At 45.7% G+C, this 22,938-nt stretch overlaps 1 long non-coding RNA gene across 1 annotated transcript; it reads left to right on the plus strand.

Moving 5' to 3' along the window:
* Positions 1–7,690: 7,690 nt before the first annotated feature.
* On the plus strand, positions 7,691–22,548 carry LOC144100669 (uncharacterized). The gene is made up of 3 exons (XR_013307788.1): positions 7,691–7,743; positions 18,922–19,165; positions 22,460–22,548. It is a non-coding gene; the product is annotated as an uncharacterized LOC144100669 (long non-coding RNA).
* Positions 22,549–22,938: the final 390 nt, after the last annotated feature.

A 22,938-nucleotide genomic window follows, 5' to 3' on the forward strand; every position in this document is an offset into this window, starting at 1 on the left:
CTGGCACTGAAGCCGACGAGAGGCCAGTACCTGACGGCAGCGGCGCCCTCGCCAAACAATGCACTGTCATATAACGCTTGTACGCAGGATACTCATCATCGCTCACTCTACGACTTGTTTTGGTCGGCCAGCCCATTTATTTCAATTTGCCACCCTATTCATTCACCCATCACTATAAAGTACACCCTCTACGCCCTTGAGGCAATAAATATCACTTAAAAAAAGAGCAATTCTGTGACGTCGGTGCTTGCAGCGTGCACATTTTCTGGCAGATAAAAATAAAGAAGGCGAAAAATATAGGAGATATCGCCACGAGATTTACTATAAAACCACTCAGCGGAATAATAAGGCAGTACAAAGGCTGGCACGAATAGACCAGTCACAGAGACTTGTTAATGTTCTATGTCTGTCCGTCTTCCTGTGACTATTTATTGCGTTAAGTTCTTTCTAAAATTTCATGACCAAATACAAACTTGGTCATTAGCATGCGTTTCTGAAAAGCAGGAAATTGTCTTTTAGCGCTCCCACTCTCTTGGGCCTTGTTTTCTTACACTACGCCCTCACTTATTTTTAGTTTACGCCTGCGTTCTCATTAAAGAGAATGCAAAATAAAAGGTGGCTTTTCGGAATCACTGGAATTGTTAAAGATTGTAGCTATCCTCAATTGCCCTACCAACCGTGGCAACTGCTGACGACTTCCGAAGAACCCCTGCCTCCAGTGAGTGAAGCGTGGAGGATAGATTGCAAGCCGAGATGTGCTATTGCGTTCACAGGTCCATATGCAGCACTGTAGCTGCACATTAAGAAAACCTCTCTTAAAATTTTCAGTAAAACCGTAAACACACACGTGTTCGCCACCAACCGAGCAAATAAAGAGATTGTGTGACAAGCAATAGTGTCACTGGAGGAAAATAAATGAACTACTCGTCACAATAAACATTGAGCCTGCGCATGCGGGGCCGGCGTTTGGTTAGTGTATGTCAGTGTGCGTATTTAATCTACATATGTGTATTCAATCTACAAAATGCCCTTTAACTGAGAAGGGGATGTGGCAAACGGGTGATGCTCTTGTTTAGGCTCTTTTGGTATTGAAAAAAAGAATCACTGAGCTCTCAAGCATCAGATTTGGGAAAATCGCATTAACAATGCTCTCTTTCAATATTTTTGAAAGTATTCTTGTCAAAATACATCTTTGTCTCTGTGCTGTTCTCTTGACCGGAAAGGAACGCGATTTGATGGAAATAAGGCAAAAAGCGTCATGCGAATTTTGGAGCATTCCTTCGTATCGATTATGGGAAGTTGAAATTTGACAGTTGAAGCAATCGATTCAAGCTTGCTGTTAGCACAATAGCTGCGTATTTTTTTATAGTTTCGAGTCGTTTCAACGCCTGTACGAAGAGTGCTACCAACAGGCGAACAACCGGCGATCAATACGTCACGAACGGCGTCCGCACTCTTGTTTCCTCCGCTCAGCTAATCTATCATGCATACGAAACATTCCACCAAAAATAAACATTCCTTTCTTTTTACCGCACGGGCTTGATGTGTGCGTTAACCGCTGACTTTGTACGATAATTTCTCAGTTGTGGTATGTCGAGCAGTCTGTGAGCAGACTGCTCGTCGGCACAGAGCCGCTCCTTGCGACTTAATGAATTTTTTTTTGGTGGGGGGGAGGGGGGGGGGGGTGGAACAATTAATCAGCATGAGATGGTCAGCGTTCAGTATGTGGTTTCTCCGTGTGGGAAACAAGAAGCAACTATTTGCTCCCTCTGTCGTAGCTAACATAGCAACAACGTTATTTTGCACCTGTATGTCCTGTCTCCGTGCACACTGCAGGATGTAAATACAACCTTTGTCCATAAAGTTTCGAGACTTATTTAGTTTTTCTTTTTTCTAGAAACGATTCCCCAAAGCAAATGTTGGTGCGTATGTGTAGCGCCATCTTTTCGGGCTAACCTGAGTTGTTTATCTTAATTGCTGTGGCACCCGGTAGACGCCACTACATGTAGAAAAACGCGTTGTCAATAGTCGTCTGCGCACTCTACAGTGAGTGAGTGTGGAGAGATGGACGTCCACCTCGAACAGCGTGTAAGCATAAAATTCTGTGTGAAGCTTGGCAAGACAGCCACACAGACGTATGAGCTCCTTCTTGACACTTACGGCAACGAGACGATACGCGGGCGCGACTTTTCTAGTGGCACAAGAGGTTCGTTTCGGGGAGAACGTCAGTGTAGGACCACAGAGGGCAGGGGCGCCCTTCAACCTCACGGAATGAAAATAACGTGGCTCGGACCAAGCAAATCGTACAGCAAGACCGCACCATTAGAGCCCGCATGCTATCAGATGCTCTCTACATTAGTAAGACAACTTGCCACAAAATTTTGCATGAGAACTTGGGGAAACAAAAGCTGAATGCCAGACTTGTGCCGCACTCCCTCACAACGGAACAAGATAACACGCGGGCATAAGTGAGCGTTGATTTGCTCTCTGAGGCAGATAAGGATGCTGAATTTGTCGACAGCATCATTGCTGAAGACGAAACATGTTGTTTTCAATACGATCCTCAAAGAAAGAGGCAGAGCGCCGAATGGCGGTCCACAAGCTCTCCGGCGTTGAGAAAGGCGCGGCGACAAAATGCCAAAACAAAGATGATCCTGGCAGTTTTCTTCGATGGTACAGGTGTCATACACTATGAGCTCGTCCCACAAGGGCAGACGGTGAATCAGGAGTTTTATATCCGCGTGCTCCAACATAGGCGTGATGCACTGCGACGCCGTCGCCCTGACTTGTGGGCATCTGGACAATGGAGCCTTCTCTACGATAACGCAAGGCCGCACATTGCTCTCAGCGTGACAACATTTCTCGTCAAGCACAGCACTACTGTACTTCTCCATCTGCCCTACTCGTCTGACCTCTCCCCATGCGATGTTTTCCTGTTTCCTCGTGTGAAGAGAGCCCTAAAAGGTCGCTGGATGGGGAGCGTGGAGCCCATTCAAGACGCCTCGACAAAGGAGCTGACAGCCCTGCCAAAAGGAGTGTTTTCTAGCTGTTTTCAAGACTTCAAGAAGCGTTGGAAGCTATGTATAGACTGCAATGGAGACTATTTCGAAGGAGTGCTGCACAAATGATTTCAATGTTAAACGCAATTTTTTACTCAGTCTCGGAACTTTACGGACAATGGTCGTAGTTAGTATGTTGGCCATAAATGCCTTCAGCGAATATAAATGAGGAGATAAAGAGCACAGTTATTTGTTCTGGTGGAAAGTAAAAACAAATTCAGGCAACAAATCGCGTTATCGTTAGAGGGAAGCGTATCACAGTAATTTCTATGCACACTGATACTGCGGCCAGTGGTCGAACCTTAAGCATTAGGCAAGCACGATCGCAAAGAGTAAAGATTCAGGCAAACAACAGACACCCAGTATGATTTTCAGACAGCTTATTTTGAGTGGCCCTCGCACTCTCTATTTCTCTCTCTCACACACACACTTGAGCTGATAAAGTTCAAGCTTTCTCCGCCATTGGCCATTGGAGGCGCAGTCTAGAGTTTAGGAGCCTCTCAATGATGGTGAGCCAAGAAGCGCATCGTCTATTGCTAAATTTCTTTTGGCAAACACTTACCATATCCGCGATCTGCTGTGTAAACAATGCTCTTAAAAGGGACCAGTCACGCAAGGATGATGATGATGTGATGAACAAATTTTTTGAGAAAATAAGTAGATACATAGGTCACAGATATGACTTCATTGTTTTCTTGAAATCTGAAATCACCGAAAATCTCAGAGCTTATGAGGACCTGCATCACCATTCGCCAGCATGGGTATACCAGGAGTGAGAGGCTCTAAATGTTATATGAGAAATTTGCCCATTTCTATCAACGCCATCGCCGAAACTATAAGAAAGACGGGCGACGCGCAGTCCGTCCTGCGATAAACATTTATGTTGGTATCTTTTTTACTGCATTCATTTAAAATTTTCACTGAAAACTTTTGTTGCCGTACTGTCAGTCTTCTTCACTACATGTTCAGAGCAGGTCTACGAAAATGCTTTGCATGACTCACCCAGGCTTCCTAGGCTTCTAATATTATCTCACCAACCACGAAGACCTTGTCGTACAAATAAACTGAAGTGTGCTCACCTCTCGTCTTTCAATCGCGGCTACACGGCCTACATTATTCGGGCCTCGCGCCAGCTGTCCGAGCGCAAAACCGTAGCTCTTCAAACCCTGCTGTATGAAGTGAAGTGTGAAAGAAGACCACAGCCAACGAAAGGGTGCGCCAAGTTTTTTGGGGCCATTGGCTGCTTTTCTCCAAAGAAGATGCTTTAATTAGATAACTCCTTAAATGAAACGGTGAGGAAATGCAATGATAGGCACTTGATGCGTGTAGTTTCGAAAATGAGAAACTCAGAAGAAAGGTTGCTTGGCAATACAGGTTTATGACTCGTGACAGATAATCGCCATTAGGCGGGGAGGTTTTTGAAATTTTCGCATCGTTCCGATATTCAATTCAGTGTAGAATATCGCTTTCCCTCCCCCAAATTCAGACATTTGAATCTGATATGGTGAACAATGACCATATCATAATCAAGGTTGTCTAAGCCCGAGTTTAATCATGGGTGCTGTTTTGAAAGCATTCATGTAGAAAATTAAGAAGAATGCGTAGTCTATCTTCAATACTGCAACCGACCACAGCCTTTGAAGTCAGTCACTGATTAAGTTAAGCGATCCATGAGCCGAAGCCGCTGAGCACAGCTGATGCTGAAGTGTAAAATAATATTAGATTAAAAATGTATTTCTTCACTTCAACTTTTTTATGTTTAAGGATCATTTTTGAGGCAAAATGTTGAAATAAAAAGCGCTCGCAAGACTCAAGAAATGCTTTAATGGTCTTAAACAAGGTCTTAATTCTTGTCTCTGCAAGGCGCGACCTTTGCTATAGCAACTGACCACAATTAAAACGTTAAAGATTGTGCAATAAATCAGGCATAAATTTTGAGAAGAATGGTTCTTTGGCTTGGGTGCTACTTAGGTTCACATGAAGGAATGGCGTAACAAAACGTGACGTTAGAAAAAGGGCAACGCAGCGCACACATGTTGTGTTCTGTCAGCATCGTGTTTTTTTTTTCGCGCCATTCCATCATAGGATAAAAAAAATGTCTTGTTAGAATGGGTGCATGTAATGCCAAATTTATTCAATGTGAAATTAGTACATGTGAATTTGTTTCTGAGAAGCCGTTCAGAAAAGTCTAAGGGCACCGATATCTAATGTGCTAAAGCGAAAACAGTCAATCCTTGTTGCAGACCGATGCATGAAAATGCCGAGCAAAGAAACCTAAGTCTTTTGCTTGCCCGCCAGTTGCATCCTGCCGTTTCTTTAGCTTCGCAATTGGTGAATGTGTTAGGGAGTGAGCAGCACAACATTGCCAATTACGACAGCTTCCAAGCTTAGCATCAGCATTTAATCACCACTAGGACACTATTTGAAGCCGTGAATGAATCTGGTATGCATTATATAGAAAGTGGTCTCCAGTGAAAAATTTAGAGCACACTTAAGCTTCGTCTTTAAGAGTGAGACTCGACAGCGTGTTGCAGCGCTGCCAAGGAGTCCACAGAATGCCAACGCCCGTTTAGCGTGACGCGTGGACCGTTGGACAATTTAAAAAAAGGACGATTGGCTCACATATGTCGGTGGACACCCGAACCGAGCAGTAAAGGAAGGAAATTTGAAATGAAAATTGGTTTTATGGAAAGGAAATGACGCCTGTCTGACAATTCTCGCTAGACACCCGCACTCCGTCGTAAAGGAAGGAAAATCCCTTCCCTTACGGTGCGGTTCTGGTGTCCATCGAAATGCGCTATTTTTCGCTCATGGCCAACGCCGCCGACGCCGACGACGCCGTCTTTTCTGCGACACGAGCTCCTTAACGCTGTCGCGTTAAAATGGAGCATGGAGGGCTGAGGACCAACAGGAGACGAACATTCCGCTGCTAAGACAGGCATGGAGAGTGGAATGAAATGAAAGGAAACGATATCGCAGGGTGATGAAGAATTTTGATTCATTTGATAAGAAGAAGCAAGTATAAAGTTAAGCATAAAGTCTTTCTCTCTCGGCATCATTTTTGTTGAGTGCACTCTGCCTAGAAATTTGTTTTCGCGCATTCCTTAAAAGCTGTACCCCTCAAGCACTGTAAACATGGATAAAAGAAAAGGCTACCAAACGACGGCTGCAAAATTTTATGGAACGCGGGTGTGTAGAAAAAAATATTTGCGTGCCCGCCGTTAACAAGTCAACCCTCAAATTATATGCAAGCATAAGAGCACTTGAGCACTTCATCCACTGCAACTAATAGCAGGTGACTGGGTCACCAGAGAGAGCTACACTAAATTCATGACTGAGCACAGGCATCCCGCGAGCTTTTCATGAGGACTGCACTTGGAAGAAAAAAAGAGTGCCCAAGGTTTTTTCCGCCTTGCGCCTGTAAGCCCGTTTTGAACTGCCGCGAAAAGTCTCCAAAGCATACCTTGGAGTTCTTAACCTCATCTCGGGATAACAAGAACACGTTAATCGGACCTCTTTTTCACCAAGTTGTGCTTGCGCTGTTAAAAATCGATTCGCCATAGTAATAATCGCAATCATTCTTATTATCAGAACATACAACTGAAGCAGTTCTTAGTGCTGTTTAATTTTTAAGGAGCTACGGAAGCTGAAGCACTCAAAATTTTTGAAATGGTGACTGCGCTGTCCGCTATCAAAGAGAGCACTTCGATTTGTGACAGCAGCGTTACTCTGAACGACGTAACTATAAAAAATAAATATATATAAAACTGCTCGGCAAGATAAAAACATAGCAAGTGGCGGTTGCCCCAGGGCCCATATCGTCGCTCTGCTTTGTAATCAGAGGGTTTCCTCGACTGTTCCGCGTCAGTGGTGCGGAAGACAAAATGACACTGCGAGAGCGGAGTTCTTCGCTAATTGTCATTTGTCATTCTCTCTACTCGTTCTAGATGAGGTTAACGCGAGAAGAGAGAAAGGAAGCTTTGTGGCCCCTATTATTAGCCGTCCTCTGCTCATCTTAAGGCTGCGCAGCTTTCCGAAGGTCTGCGGGTGACTCGGCCAATCGGAAGGTTGCGCGCGCCGGGGCGCAACCTCGCTGATCGATCAACGCAACTACGATGGCATTTTCAGCTATCTAACTGAATTGACAGGCAATACATCAAGTACAATACTTAAAATACTGATCTGAGAAAAAAAAAGGTTATACAAAATAAAGGCGTATAGCTGAAAGGTTGGCCAAATGTCATGGGGAATCCCCCAATGTGGAGTAGCTTTGTAATAATGGAGTAATTACTGATTGGCACCAACCCAAGCACTGCCATTTGGCGGCGCTCGGGTATCTAGTCCACCCTGGGGGATTCCCCTAGACATTCCCCTGGCAGCAGCGTCGTGCCCCGTGCGCACTGTGTTAACAGTTGTACGCTCTTGTCACAGGCACAAACCGCTTGGCTGCACTCAGCGCCCGCACCGGACCAAGCCAGCTCTCCACGCCGGACTTCAGATTGTTACGCCGGATTTTCCGCAAGTTGTACCAGGAGGCGTGACCGTCAGCTGCGCAGAACTACTGCGCTGCCCTACGCCAGTGCCAGGAGCTACAAAAGGAGCCACATCAGCGCAGCTAGCCTCACTTGGCAGCAGCGACGTGCCCCGTGCGCACTGTGTTAACAGTTGTACGCTCTTGTCACAGGTTAGTGTTATCGCCGTATCGATTCCTTGACTTATCTTCTGTATTGTGTGTCGTCGCTGCTGCCTGATTTTGGACTTGTGCTTGTGTGTTGTCTCAAGCTGCAGTGCTTTATTATCTTGTTGCACCCGAAAGGCTGCTTGCTTTCAAATGTCTAAAGAGTTAAATAAGCTGAAGGAAGAAATGAGGGCTGAATTAGTTAAACTTAAAGACGAAGTAAAACATGAACTGAAGGCCTTTCGAGAGGCTATGGAAAGAGATTTGCGAAACGAAATTCGTGAGCTAAATACCGAGCAAAAAAGCTTGACCGAGAGCCTTGAGTTCGCGCATGGGACAATAGAGGACATCAAAAAACAACTGGATGATGAGGTTTCCAAAAACGTGCAACTATCAATTGATAATGAGGCGCTGTGTGCCAGATGCGCATCTCTCGAAAGTAAATTGCAAAATGCAGAAAGCAGGCTTACTCATGCTGAACAATATTCAAGGAAGTGTAACATTGAAATACAAGGAATAGCAGAGACTGAAGGCGAATCCCTGAGTGACATTCTCTCTAAAATTGGCAACACCATCTCAGAACCGATAGAAGAAGCTGACATTGAAGTCTGCCATCGCGTGCCGACGCGAACTGCTGGGAAATCGCACATCCTCGTCCAATTCAAATCCCGCAGGAAGCGAGACATTGTCCTGACGAAGGCGAAAAAAACACGGCTTACAAGCAAAGACATCGGCCTAGACAAATCAGATGCAATATATGTTAATGAGCACCTCTGTCCCGCATTGAAGAAACTACTTGCAATGGCTGTGAAAAAAAAATATGAGTGTAACTGGAAATTGGTGTGGTCCTACAACGGGAAAATCTTTGCCAAGCAGGCAGATAACACGCCCACTGTGCATGTGACAGGTGAGGACGTTGTCGACAAGATTTTTTCTACTCAAGCGGGCAACACAGCTCGTGATGCCGATAACGTGTGATTGCCGACATCGTGCTCATCTGGCTATCTGCTTCGTGTTTTCAAGCATTGAAAGATGGATTATCAGGAGCTTACTCTGCCATCTGATGTGAAGTTTTATTATTTATCATGCGAATCAGTTATGCATATCAGTGCACGTTCAGTGAACCGTAAAGAAGATGACATTTTCCTTTTATTACAGCAATTTTGCTCTCAATTTTCTGTCCTAATGCTGTCGGAAACTTGGTATACAAACAGCAGCAAAATGTTGGAACTAGATGGTTACAATAACTTCTTTCTTAATCGTAAAAACAGCAGGGGTGGTGGCGTCGCAATTCTAGTTGCAAAGCACAAGAAGTGTGAAGTTTTGCCGGAATTCAGTAAGACCACTGTGGATTATGTAACCTCAACGCTGAAAAATAAACAAATAATTTCTGTCTTGTATCGTCCACCAACTGGGAATGTTGCACGCTTCTTAGAATTTTATGAAGACTTCTTGGAATTTATTTGTAAAAACAACCTTAGGCTTATCAGTGGTGGTGATTTTAACATAAACATGTTAGAGGAAAATAACTGTGTTCGTGACTTTAGCACAAAACTGGTTTCATCTGGTTTCATAAATGTGATTAAAACACCAACTCGAATTACATGTTCTACATCATCCATGCTAGATCTCATTGTTACGAATCTTGACACTGAAATTTACAATGCAGGCACAGTTGCCTGCGACGTTAGTGATCACTGTCCTACTTTCTTAACATATCGCATTGATTCACTGGACAGGAATGTGAAAAGGGAATCATTTTTTGTTCAGCGCATTACCAAAGGAAAGCTAATCTCGTTCAAGAATGAAATCATGAACCAAGATTGGTCTGCCGTGCTAAAAAATGTGGATGCGAATGACGCGTATAACGAATTCATAAATCGTTTTGTGTGCATCTATGCTAAACATTTCCCTTTACAAACTATCGTGCCAACAAAAAAGATTAAGAAACCATGGGTCACTCGAGACCACTTACAAATGATCAAAAATAAAAATCGTCACTTTCATTCTTTCTTGCGTGCACGTTCAAAAGAAACTCTAAAGGAGTTTAAAATATTGCGGAATAAGCTAAACGCTGAGCTTCGGAGAGCCAAATCTTTATACTATGAGCAGTTATTTGCAGACTGCGCTCGACAACGCCCGGATGCTGCATGGAAAGCAATAAACACTGTTTTGGGTCGTAAAAGTGAGCCCATGGAAACTACAAAGGGTGCATTTGAATCATTCAATATCATAAGTGTAGACAAGTTGTATGAATTTCGCCTATTACAGTCAATCTACTTTTCCTCCCCTTAAGTTACTAACCTTCTAAAGTCCTTGGCATCCTTAGAGCGACGAAATATTAGCGTGCAAACAAGAAATGTTGATGCGTGGGCAGTTCCTCATTTTCGTAGATTTTATAAATATCAGTCACTTACCCATAACCTCCCTACAATACTAAACAAATATAGACACACAGTGGGCTTGAACAAAAAACAATTACATTCCTGTTTTGTGCAGTTGTGATCCATTAATTTTTGTTTGTTGTTTCTGCGTATGTGCTTTTCAGTTGTTTTATTTTGGTTTCAGTTCATTACTGGTAGCTTTATGTGATTGACATCATTATTACCTGTCACAGTAACTGTTTTATTATTTCCCTATTACTGTCTACCTATGTACTATTCATCTATTATGTTTCTATTCTTTACGCTGCTGCCTTGTAATGGTTTTTTGGGTTTCGTCAAGCTTTTGTGTAGCTTTTAGCCCAAGAGACCATCCAGTTGTCTTCTGGAAAATAAATAAATAAATAAAAATAAATAAAAAATAAGTAAATTTGGCCAGCACTGTTCCCACTTGGAGTTATTGTTCAATTCGCTCTCGCCCTACTATAAGCTTGCCGTCTCGGTTAACTCAGTTGCTAGAGCGACTGCCCCGGTGATCCGTGGGGTGGTCCGTGGTTCGAACCCCGGACGAGGACAAAGTTTTCTTGAACTACGTAGTTTCTGGGAAAACTGTATGGCTTTCCTTTGTAGCCGTACGGCTGCGCTTGGGTGATGCATATGAGTAATTACTTCCATATTACTGCTGAATAGAGTGCCGCAGTGGACCTCTAGGAAGGGTCCGGTGCGAAAGACAGCTCGCCGCCTACGCGAAACGTGGGAAATGAAGCTAGGGGAGCTTGCGCAGTAAACCCCTTTTGGACGAACCCAAACGACGATTATATTTAAAACAACGTCTGTTATTTCAGTTTTTTATACCGGTCTCTGTCCCAGCCCGTGGGTTAAAACAACGGCGTTTGTGGATTTTAAATTGCGTATCCCATGTAGGTTGTGGCTGTGAGGCACACCTGGCACTTCCTCAGATGTAAGTTTTTTTGTAGCTCTAGACACCACTTCATCCTCTCCAGAAATTTAAACTGCATTTAGGTTGTCTTTACTATGAAAGATGACTGCGCCATTAGAGAGAACAGAGCACGCCTGCGGGATTTTGAGATTCTACAAATCAGTTGTGCTTTCTCGGAAAAATGAAACATTTGTTTTCCCATCAATGCCCCCAAACTCGAAACTTTTTTGGCGCCTTGAACCTGTTGGCGGTCACCAGTACCTGCTGTACAAAAACATACGCACTATCCACGAAAGCGTTTAAAATTCACCGCTATTTCTGTTCTGTGTTGGCTTGCATGTGTGACCCTGACCACCTGGTTTCTGTTTGAATACACTAGTAACAATTCTCGACAAGCATCTCCAAGTTTTTTGTCTCTTCGTTTTTTGCTTATTTGTTTTCTTTTTTCTCCTTTTTTGGATCATGCAACAAAAAATTCCGCATCGGACTCTGGGATCCTCTCTAAAACACAAGTTTTTCTTTAAATTGTGTTTTCTTTTCGTTTGAGCATTTAGGCCACTTTTGTTTGTCGTTTCTTGGCTTTAAATCTGAAAGAACTCCGCTGGTGCGTGCTGCCTCTCACCTCCATGTGTCTCTTTTTTCCTTCTGCGGGAATAAATCAAAGGTGTGATAAAGATGAAGTGTGGCAAGTGCGCTGCACGCACTCGCGCGCATGGGGGGAGAGAAGACGACGAAGTAGGAGAATACAGATCGGCTCGACCGTATGCTACGTGTACTGTTTCATTGCTAATTATCATTACTACGATACAACATATTTTGGCGACGAGGATGCTGTTTTGATTCGGGACCTTCACGTGGCCTGCTCACCATCCGTCATGAGCTTTTCTGGGCTTCAGCCACCACCACCCTTCCTGCCGACTCCTGGTCGTCCTGCTCTTCCATGGGAGCAATGGGAGCTGGCGTTCCGGAATTACATGCTGGCCTCTGGTGCCTCTACTCTGGGCGCGGACAGGCGGAAGGCCATCCTGCTGAATTGCCTCGGACTGGAAGGTCAGCGCATTTTTTATACATTGGTGCCGCCGTCGTCCACTCCAGCGCCTACAGCTGCGGCTTCGCACTCCGGTGACGAGGCGCCCCGCCTTGACGAATTTGATGCGGCGATATCCATCCTGTCGGAGCATTACAAATCGTCCGTGAATGTAATCGCCGCACGTCATCGCTTTCGCCGTCGAGTTCAGGCTCCAGGAGAGACAACCGATGAGTACGTCGCTGTCCTTCGCAGCCTTGTCGGCGACTGCGGGTTTTGGACCATGGCGGACGATATGATCAGGGACCAGCTGGTGGAGAAGACCTCGAGTTGCCATCTTCGTGAGCGCCTACTCATGGAAGGCTCCTCCTTGACTCTGTCGCGCGCCATGCTCCTTGCTCGACAGTGTGAGCAAGCTTCCCGGGAAGCCAGGGAATTGGCTGAGGAGGACGCTCCAGTACATCGTGTGAGATGCGAGCGCGGATCGAGACAAACACCACCTCAGGCCCATTGCTGCAAGTGCCAAAGTCAACCATCACAACCTGCCGCTGCAATACCAGAGCGCATGTGCTACCGCTGCGGTTCTACAACTCACCTAGCGAACAACCCTGCATGCCGAGCCCGCAACCGCAAGTGTCGTCGGTGCGGCAAGGTGGGCCATTTCGACTCTCTCTGCAAGTCGTCCGACCGTCCTGTTCAAGTTCAGCAAGTTGCAGATACTGCTGACACATCGTCGATGCCGGATGGCTCCAGCAGTGCGTCTATTCTCAATGTTGAAAGTCAAAAAAACGGAATTTTCGCCTCAGTCCTGATTGAAGGCAAGTTCATCCGCTTCCTGATTCACACTGGCTCATCTGTGTCAATTATTTCTGAAGATCTATACCACCGATTCTTCGCTAAATGTTTCCCGCTTAAATCAACTGCAGTTCAACTATTGGACTATTCTAAGTCTCGGATTATAGTCCAAGGGTGTTTTGTTGCCACAGCAAAGATCCACGACCGTACCGCCTGCATCCTGTTGTACGTTGTCTCGGGAGGCACAACGCTGCTGGGCCTGGATTCCATTGCCGCTCTACAAATGAAGATCAAAGGTGCATCGTTGGAATGTCTTTCCATGACACCTGATACGCCTCTGTTACCTCCTGAGCTACGTCCACACTTCGAACATCTCTTCTCCAAGGAACTCGGAGTTGCTCGTGGCTACGTGCACAAAGTCAGAGTGCAGGATTCCGTTTCTCCTGTTGCTTGCAAGCTCCGACGGCTGCCGTTTGCCATTCGTCAGCAGGTGTCTGAGGAACTCCAGAAGCTTGAAGCTCAAGACATCATTGAACGGGTCGACGCTTCCAAGTGGATTTCACCCATAGTCGTGGCTCGGAAAAAAGATGGCTCCATCCGAATGTGCGTCGATTTGCGTGAGCCGAACAAGGCTATTGTGGTCGACAGTTTTCCTTTGCCTCAAACGGAAGAACTTCTACATAGCTTGGCCGGGTCACAGCGTTTTTCGAAGTTGGACCTTGCCTCGGCTTACCATCAAGTACCACTTAGCCCTGAGAGTCGGGAATTGACCACATTCATTACCCATGATGGCCTCTTCCGCTTCAAACGAGTGTGTTTCGGCCTTGCTTCGGCGCCTTCGGCTTTTCAGAAGATGATGCACTTAATTTTAAAAGGGTGAAAAAGTGTCCTCTTCTACATCGACGACATCATAGTCCATGGCACCTCCCGACAGGAGCACCTGAAAACCTTCGTGCTTTTCTCGAGCGCCTGTCCCAAGCCGGACTCAAGCTCAACCACAAATGTGTTTTCGATGTTCCGAAGCTCACTTTCTTGGGCCATGTTTTCAGCGGTGAAGGCCTGTTTCCGCTTTCTTCTGCCATCGAGGCAATTACGAAGGCTCCGACTCCATCTAACATCAGGGAGCTTCGCTCCCTCCTTGGACTTGCGGGTTTCTACTCCAAGTTTATCCCGCATTACTCCGACGTCGTTGAGCCTATGCGCGCCCTACTTCGAGGCAGCGACTCCGCCTTCACTTGGACTGCTGCTGCGGATTCAAGCTTCAAACTACTGAAATCCATGTTGACGTCATGTGACGTGTTGCATTTTTTTTATCCTGCCCTTCGCGTGGTCGTAACGACTGACGCTTCCGGATATGGCCTTGGGGCAGTGCTTCAGCAAGACAACGGCTATTGCCTGCAAACTGTTGCGTTTGCCTCCCGTACCTTGACACCCCAAGAAAGAAAGTACTCTGTTGGTGAACGTGAGGCCCTAGATTGCGTTTGGGCGTGCGAACGGTGGCACGTGTATTTGTGGGGCCGGCCTTTTGTTCTACGCACCGACCACAGTACACTTGTCATTTTGCTGTCGACGAAAGGAACGGGCCATCGGCCGTTGCGAATTTCACGTTGGTCGGCTCGCCTGTTGTGCTACAACTACACTGTAGAGTACCGCAAAGGCAATGCCAACTCTGTTGCGGATGCTCTGTCTCGCCTTCCCTTACCGACCACATCGTGCAGTGAGCCCAGTGAGTTCGACGCCAGTGACGACGACTTCGTCTGCCTGCTATCGCCAGCCGTGACTCTACAAGAGCTTCAAGAGGCAACCATCAGCGACGCGGCAGTTGCTCAAGCCATTCAGTTTACATCGGCGACATGGCCGGACAAGAAATCCCTACCGGAGAACCTTAGGCCATACTATCTCCTGTCCTCTCCTGGCCATACTATCTCCTCGGAGCTGTCCGTCGTGCAAGGCGTTTTGTACCGAGGTGACAGGCTCGTCGTTCCCGAAAGTTTGCGACGACGCCTCATGGACATCGCGCACGAGTCACACCCCGGGATCAGCTGCACGAAAAGTCGACTGTGACAGCTCTACTGGTGGCCGCGAATGGACGAGCACGTCGAAGAAATGGTACGGACATGCGTCGTGTGCCAGTCCTGTGACAAATCGGCTCGTCCGGTGGCAGCTCCTCTGCAACCTGTCGCCTTCCCAGAGAAACCTTGGAATAAGGTTGCCATTGATATCGTGGGGCCTTTCGACCAAGCTCCCAGTGGCTGCCGCTTCGCGATTACTCTCATGGATTATTACAGTAAGTGGCCAGAAGTTGTCTTCGCTGATGCCATCACAACTCAAACCGTTCAAGAATTTTTGCTTGGCCTCTTCGCTCGTGAGGGTTACCCTAAAGAGATTGTCTCTGACCACGGACCTCAATTTTCATCGATGGCCATGCAAACTTTCCTCCGCGAACGGGGGATACGCCATTGCTACTCTTCAGTGTACCATCCCCAAGCTAATGGACTCGTTGAACGGTTCAATCGAGTGCTTAAGTCCTACATTCAGCTAGCTCTGTGCGAGCGACGCGACCTACGTACAGCGATTGTGGACTACCTCGGTGTCTGCCGCTGTACGCCCCATGCCACGACAGGAATTGCACCAGCTGTCCTACTTCATGGCCGGTTGCCCCGCACAAGACTTAACGTCGTAGGACTGCCGGATCAGTCCTTCTCAATGGATCCGGCAAAGGCGCTTAAGCTTTTGCTGCAGAGGCTTGACGAGAAACAAGCGCAATACAAGCTTTATGCGGACCAGCGGAGTGGCGCCCAGTGTCGTGACTTTCAGATTGGCCAGTACGCGCGTGTCCGCAAACCAAATGTGCGAGGCAAACTGTCAGCTCGGTTTTCGGAGCCTCGGAAGGTTGTGGAGCAGCGTGGACCTATCTTATCTGCTGAATGATGGGCGAGTGTGGCACTCGTCCAAGTTTTCTGCGGTTCGCCCAGAAGTAGTTCAGCAGCAACTGTCCTCCTCAGACCAGCGGCCCTTTTCGCTGATATTTCGCCGCCTATCGACGGCAACCGAATGCCGCGCCCAGTCCACAGTCCGGAACCGTGGTCCAGGGTCCTTCTTCGGACGCGCCTTCAATCCATATGATGCCAGCCGTTCCGCCCGCTCCGGAATCGGCAGCCGCTCCTCAACCCTCGTGTAGTAAATCCACAGCGGCAACTGCGGCTTCACCTCCTGCGCCGCCTCGCCGAAGTACTCGCAAAAAGAAGCGGCCCGCATGGTTCAAAGACTATGACATCCGCTAGACATTTTGTTTTTTTTTAAGTGCAGCGGAAATGTGATAAAGATGAAGTGTGACAAGTGCGCTGCACGCACTCGCGCGCATGGGGGGAGAGAAGACGACGAAGTAGGAGAATACAGATCGGCTCGACCGTATGCTACGTGTACTGTTTCATTGCTAATTATCATTACTACGATACAACAAAAGGGTTCACAAAGCTCAGTCAGATCCCTGTAGAGCTGTCTAATAACTGAGTGCGGCTACAATTATCTGTGAGTCATCCTGCACTGCGCTGCGCCTTTCGTGCAATGTTGTTCTTACTTGTACGCACCGTTGGCTACGTTGTTTTTATTTATTGATAATTCTTTTCAAAATCTCAATCTTCTTTCTTCTTCTTTCAATTTTCTTCTTTTTACTTTTACTTTCTTCGTTTCTCTCCCGAATTTCTTTCGCACGAAGCGTGGCATGTTAGCGGATTTTTCTTGGGAGCTCAAATCTCTCCCCTTCAATAAAGGCTTGCTCGCTCGCTCTCTCTCTCGAGGTGAAACAGGCTACAAATATTTTCTCCAACCACTGCGTAACTCGCAGAATCTCAGCTTCGATCCACTTTAGAGAAGAAGAAGAGAACCCACGTGCTTTTCCTTTTTGTTAACTGCGTTCAGGTGAATAGCCACCCGATTCTTGGCCGATCCCCCAGTGTGGGTATGTGCCATCTTTTGATAGGCTAACAACAACAACAACAGCTCTAAGAGCTCCGTGCTTCAGCGAGGCCTTACGACAAACGGAAAACCGCATAGCTCTGCTGATTCGAGTGAGTATCTTTTTGCCGCCTACGAGACTCATCGGCTTGGTGAGTGGAACACTCGTTCCTTGCTTTCAGCTGCTGAGCCCATGGACGCCAGACCGAGGACCCTCGGATGCGGCTGCATCTCAACAGAGGCGAAATAGAAAAACGTAGTGTCAGTGCATGTAAATGAACTCTGCGTGGTCGAAAATAAACCGCTGCTGTCCACTGCGCCCTCTCGCACACACTACACACAAACGCATCCTTGTTGCTTGGCTTTTAGGAAACTAACTGGTTATCCCGTATTTATTCCAGAGACCACAGTGTTTCTTTTCGAGGTAAATTGATGCATCTCGCTTCTGATCATTATGCCACTTTGTACCACACTTTGGTCCTAGTTCAATGAGTTGGTTGTTGGTGTGTGTCTCAGGCATTTTTCAATAGTTCTACTTTCAAGATCAGCCCACTGTGTCTGTGAAGCATTTTTCATTTCATTTCATTTTCATTTTATTACTCTCAAGGCCGGTCAGGCGTTACAGAGAGGAGTAGGCAAGAAAAAAAATAAATACAAAGAAACAAACAAATAAACAGTTTACAATTCATAAGCATTAACAGTATCCTTGAATTTCTGAGAATCATTGATGACGACGACGGTGGAGGGCAGGTGATTCCAGTCCGAGGCTGTTCTGGGGACGAAGGAATTTAGATATTGGACAGTCCTGCACTGTGGAATGTGCACCTTTAGTTGATGATCTCTGCGGGACGATATGTGCACCGGAGGATTAAACAAGGACTGCTTTAAGGTTTCGTTGCCGTAATATATTTTATGAAATGTGCAGAGGCGCGAAATGCGGCGCCGTATGGCAAGATCCGGAAGATTAAGCGTTCTTTTCATTTCTGCAACACTTTCATGACGGGAGTAATTTGACATTATGAACCTTGGAGAGCGATTTTGGATGGATTCAAGCAGCCCAATGAGAGAGTTAGTGTATGGGTCACACACATGATCAGCCCACTGTCGATAATGTTCTGCATTTCGTGTTTAGTCCCCACTCCACGTAATGTTACGCACTCAATTTCGCTCTTACCTAAAGTCAGCTATGTCGTATTTTCTCCGTGTTTACTTATAAGCATGGTTGGTACGAAATGCCGCAGCGTAATCCTATCCTGCACCAGCATTCGTGTTTTATTTCGCGTCATTTAGTTGAGAAAATCTTTTCTTGGCTGTCATTGCTTGTCCAGAAGGAAGCTCACATGCCAATAATAGTTGTCTGTCTCGATGAAGTCATAGCTGAGAGCTCCTTGGCGAGTCAAACATATAGCCCATAATGTGATGGCCTTGGGAGAGACATAGCAGCGAACGGAATTAGCTAAGACCACTGTGTGCACAATTTTTGCGCTGTTTGGTTCAACTCAAGTAAGTCTGAAAACAAGAAAAAAAGCGAACAATTCGTATCAGGGCTGGTTTCGTACCTCATTACCGCGAGAAATGTGAAACCTCCCATGAAGGTGACCAAACAAGCGTGTTAGGGGGCAGTTCTGAGTGGCGCTGCGCATTCTGGTTTTGGTCATTAATCATATTATTTCAGTACTGCTCTATTGTTGGTATTTCTATGCGAATATCTGCGCAATGGAATGAACTTGCCACAGATGCTATCTTCCATAGCAAGCATAAATTCAAGCACATCACTTGAGTCATGCTTGTAATCAATCCTAACGCGCAGCCTATGTAACACTCGTCATGATGATATTTGTGTATTTGCATAGGAAGATAACTGAATGATCGCGTCTTGTACGAACCTTTTTCACTGTTGACATCTTGTTCGAGCGAGCGTGCGTGTTGGACTGTGCTGCGCACACGCCGCAGGTGAATGTATGAAGTACGCCAATCAGAACGCTGCTGACACAGTCCAGTGGTAATATGGCTGCGGTCAAAAAAGCCAAAGTCAAAAAGTCTATACGTGATGAATGATCGGGACACGCATTTTTCATTCGCAGGTCAACAGCTTCCGGGTTAGCATCATGTACAACGGTGCTAAATATGACCCGGCAGCTAATGCCCAAGGTTATGGCCAGTACGGCTACGAACCTGCTGCGTACGCCCAGGCGTACAGCCAGTACGGATACGACCCCGCACAATACGGCCAGTATGGCTACGACCCTGCAGCGTACGCCCAAGCCCCGTATGGACAGGCTCCGGCTGGCCAGGTGAATCGGGGGCTCCTGTTGTCAACATCCGCAGGTAGGAAACAGAAAACTGAGGCGCTGCTTCACAGTTCACAGCTGTTGTGGGTAAAACCCTAGTTTCCCTGTAGTGAGCCAATTATTTTCTCAAACGGCACAGAAATCGCGCCCAATACCGCTGGTATTAAGGCGAAAGCTTTTATTGGCTCATGACTCGCAAGCGGGGATGTTCGCAGCAAAGTGTCACACTATAGCTGCCAATCAAACGTGGTTGAGGTGTTCACCGAGATTTCGAGATCTTAGAGCTACTGCGTCCTTTCCACAAAAACCTTTCATTTCCTCGAAACACATGCTTTCGCATTCCTCCAAATAAGCAGACAAGTATCCTCACAGTTAAACAGTAACAAGTAATTAGCAAATTAGTAATACCAGTGGTTGGTGTCCTAGGTCGTAACTGGGAACTCGGTACACGATATTGCACTGCGCATGCCCAAGGCGCCAGCAGACAATGCACTTGCGCCTCAGGCTACTGCGCATGCGTGTGAAGTAGTGGCGCCACCATCGTTCGAGAGGGGTGCTCCCTAGGCAGTCTTGTAGGAGGCCTCCTGAGCGCCGATCTGGAAGCATGCCGCCTAAACGCTCTCCTGTGTCTCCAGCAACCAAGCGCGCGCGCTAATGAACGTCAGCGAAAGTGTCGTGAAGCGAACAATTGTGTAGTCATTAATCATCATCTTCACCACACATCAGTGACAGAAGAAGCAACACCGCGCTAAAGGCTTTCGCCTCACCGCACTTTAGGTCAACAAAGTGCCCTTTTGAATTTTTTAGTGCGTGTGCAATTTTCTCACAATATCAGATTGTTGCGTGGGACCGTCATCTAGATATGAAAGGCGCTAGGTGATCATCATAATCTGCCTAAATCAGCCCACTGCGGGACAACAGCATCTTACCTATCTCTATATTTAACCCTGAACTTCCCAGCTGTGCCCACTTTATTCCCGGAGCCTTCTTTATCTCGTTCACCCCCCTGACTTTTCTGGCGCCCGCATCTACGCCTCCCATATCTCGCAATCTACTCCCGCTACCTCAAGGTATCACCGGTCGTCTTGGCTTCGCAATGTATTCCCTGCTAGTGCCATTTGTTCTTAATTTCAACCATAAAATGGGAAACTAGCCTTTTTTCCTTCCTTCCTTTGTTTCCTATTTTTTCCTTTCTCTTCCTGTCTGCACAAGTTACACCTATCCATTTGCTTTCCATAGCTGAATGGGCAGTTCTCAATTTAAGTTTAACCATTTTCGTTATTTTCTACGTTCCTTCCCCATTGGTTAGTACCGGTAAAATGTGGTGGCAGATACTTTCTCCTTGAGGGTTATTGGCAAACTTCTATACGTCGCCTGATAGTGCCTGAAAAAATGCACTTCATCATACTCTTATCTTCTTATTTTCCGATACTCTACAATTAACCACATCGCGTTTTTTTCGTGATGATGCTTCTAATGCTATTGCATTACAATCTGCAGAGGATGTCTTCATGTGGAGGCGTGCACCACCATACTTAACTGCTATTATAAAAATACTTTTCCAGTATTGCGCGAAAAAGTGCCTTGGATAAGGGAACCATTAATTTTTACGCGCATTGCATCTTTGTTTGCTTCAGTATGACGACGCTGCTTAAGCTAATTTGTGAAACCGGCAGGGTAAACAGTGTTTCGAAATAAAGCGTGAAATCTCGAGGCACTGATGTCATCGGCACGATATGAATCTATGGTGATTATTTTCTGGTTTGCAGCACTAGTTCTGGCTCCGTGGTTACAATGTGTGTTTCTGGACTGAACCTTTGAGTTAAAAACCTAAATTTGATGGATACATCAGAAGCTACAAGCAACTGAAAGAATATTCCTCGTATTTATTGCGTTTATCTTGTTATCACTGGTGAACAGTTTGAAATAATTTATAGAGCGCTTTGTATGCCCTTCCATCGTCACAGGGGAGCCAAATTATTTCACTTGAACAAACTGCCTTCCAGCAGGTGTTCTATTTGTTCATATAGTAGTCAGAATGCAACTTGGACGTTATCCGTGCCAGATGTAGTACTATAATTTTTGACATTGTACTGGTCTAAACCACATCACTTCAAAAGATTATTTGTACTTGTCTTTCCCTCCTTCCAATGACCAAGGACCAAGGGTAAGTAAAATCAAGCACAGCAGTTTCAAATTGTTCTTCCTTTAGTATTGCTTATACTAACACCTGCCTATGGAGAGTTCTATCACTTCCTCTTTTTTTTGCGGAAATCAATCACTGAAAATCGCTTTTATTCTTCCTATATTTTTTATGAAACTAGGTATTATAACATCGCTAAAGGCTGGAACCAAAAATATAATGAATCGAGTTTCACAATTTTGATGAAAGTCTAAACGGCACTCGCCAAAGCATTCCGCGTGTCTAACATGTTTGGAGAACTCTCCGGGTTTCGCCGAACAGACAGCGTGGAACACTGGCTCCCGTTCTTGCGCCGCCTAAATGATAACAAAATTTTTCAACGGAATAATTTTCCACCCAAAAGAACATTTTCTAAACCCTCAACACTCCCATCATCTTTTGTTAGCAATTTTTGCGGAGTTTTAATAAAACTTTGGAGGCGAAGTCAATAGTGACTCTGATTAACTTTACGTATTTCCTGATGCAATAATAGGAAACAGAAATTCATCCTATTATGAGGCGCTGGACTAGGGACCTTATGCCGTAATTAATAATAATAATTGGTTTTTGGGGAAAGAAAATGGCGCAGTATCTGTCTCATATATCGTTGGACACCTGAACCGCGCCCTAAGAGAAGTGATAGAGGAGGGAGTGTAGAAACTGGCTTTGAGTGGGAGCGAATCAGCAGAGTATCAGTGCGCGTGTGACAATTTTGCTCGAGCTATGCATCAAGAATAGTTTGTGACGTTAAACTCGTTCACGTCAAAAGATATATCACTTGGAAGTAATTATTTCGCGGCCGTTTTTTTCGCGCTAACTTCTACAATAGTGCTCATGTCAACACAAAAAATAAAAGAAACGAAGATGAAACAGGCGACACGAAGAAATTGTCGAAATAATTTCTCCGAAATTATTTGATGCCTTTCACGTTTGGTATGAAGCAATATTTTGTTAAACGACATAACCATCAGGAAACATTAGGTAATCTGGACCTTTCGAAATTCTTATCACAGCCATCCATGAAGTGAAAGATACTAGATAACAGAGATAAGTGGGTTAGCTTCAATCTAGAAACGTTTAAAACAAGGCTGCAAAACGCAGAAAATGATTTTGCGTTTCTTTGAAGCACGTTTACTCTTCTTTTTGCAGGGAAAGCAGCGGAAATCCTGTCATGCTGATGATTAGCGCAATGCTGCTACTCGTATGCGCGTCTGTCGCCATCACTGCGCTTGTGCTCAGGGGAGGTAAGCACAAAGGGTTTCAAAGTGCAGTGCACGTTCACAGGGCACCAAGAGTGGATGACAGCATCACTTTATCCCCGCCAGAGGGAGATCAGTCTTGGCATTATTACAAAAATAATATGATTTTATTCTGTCTCACCAAGTATGGCTTCAGTTCGCATGCACTGTGTCAGCTTTTATCCTGTCATTGAAGATTAGTGTACACGAGTGTCAGTATTGCCTTGCTGCTTATTGGGTTAGGAAATCAACTTTTTCTTTTATCATGAAGCAGAAAACATAACAAACATGCCTGTTATCCCATATTCTTTTCTCTCGTATCCTTTTATCCCTTGGAAAAAATCTCATGTACATTGTGTGTTAAAATTAATTTATATTGACATATAAGAA

Source organism: Amblyomma americanum, chromosome 8, assembly GCF_052857255.1.
Source record: "Amblyomma americanum isolate KBUSLIRL-KWMA chromosome 8, ASM5285725v1, whole genome shotgun sequence".
Lineage (NCBI taxonomy): Eukaryota > Metazoa > Arthropoda > Arachnida > Ixodida > Ixodidae > Amblyomma > Amblyomma americanum.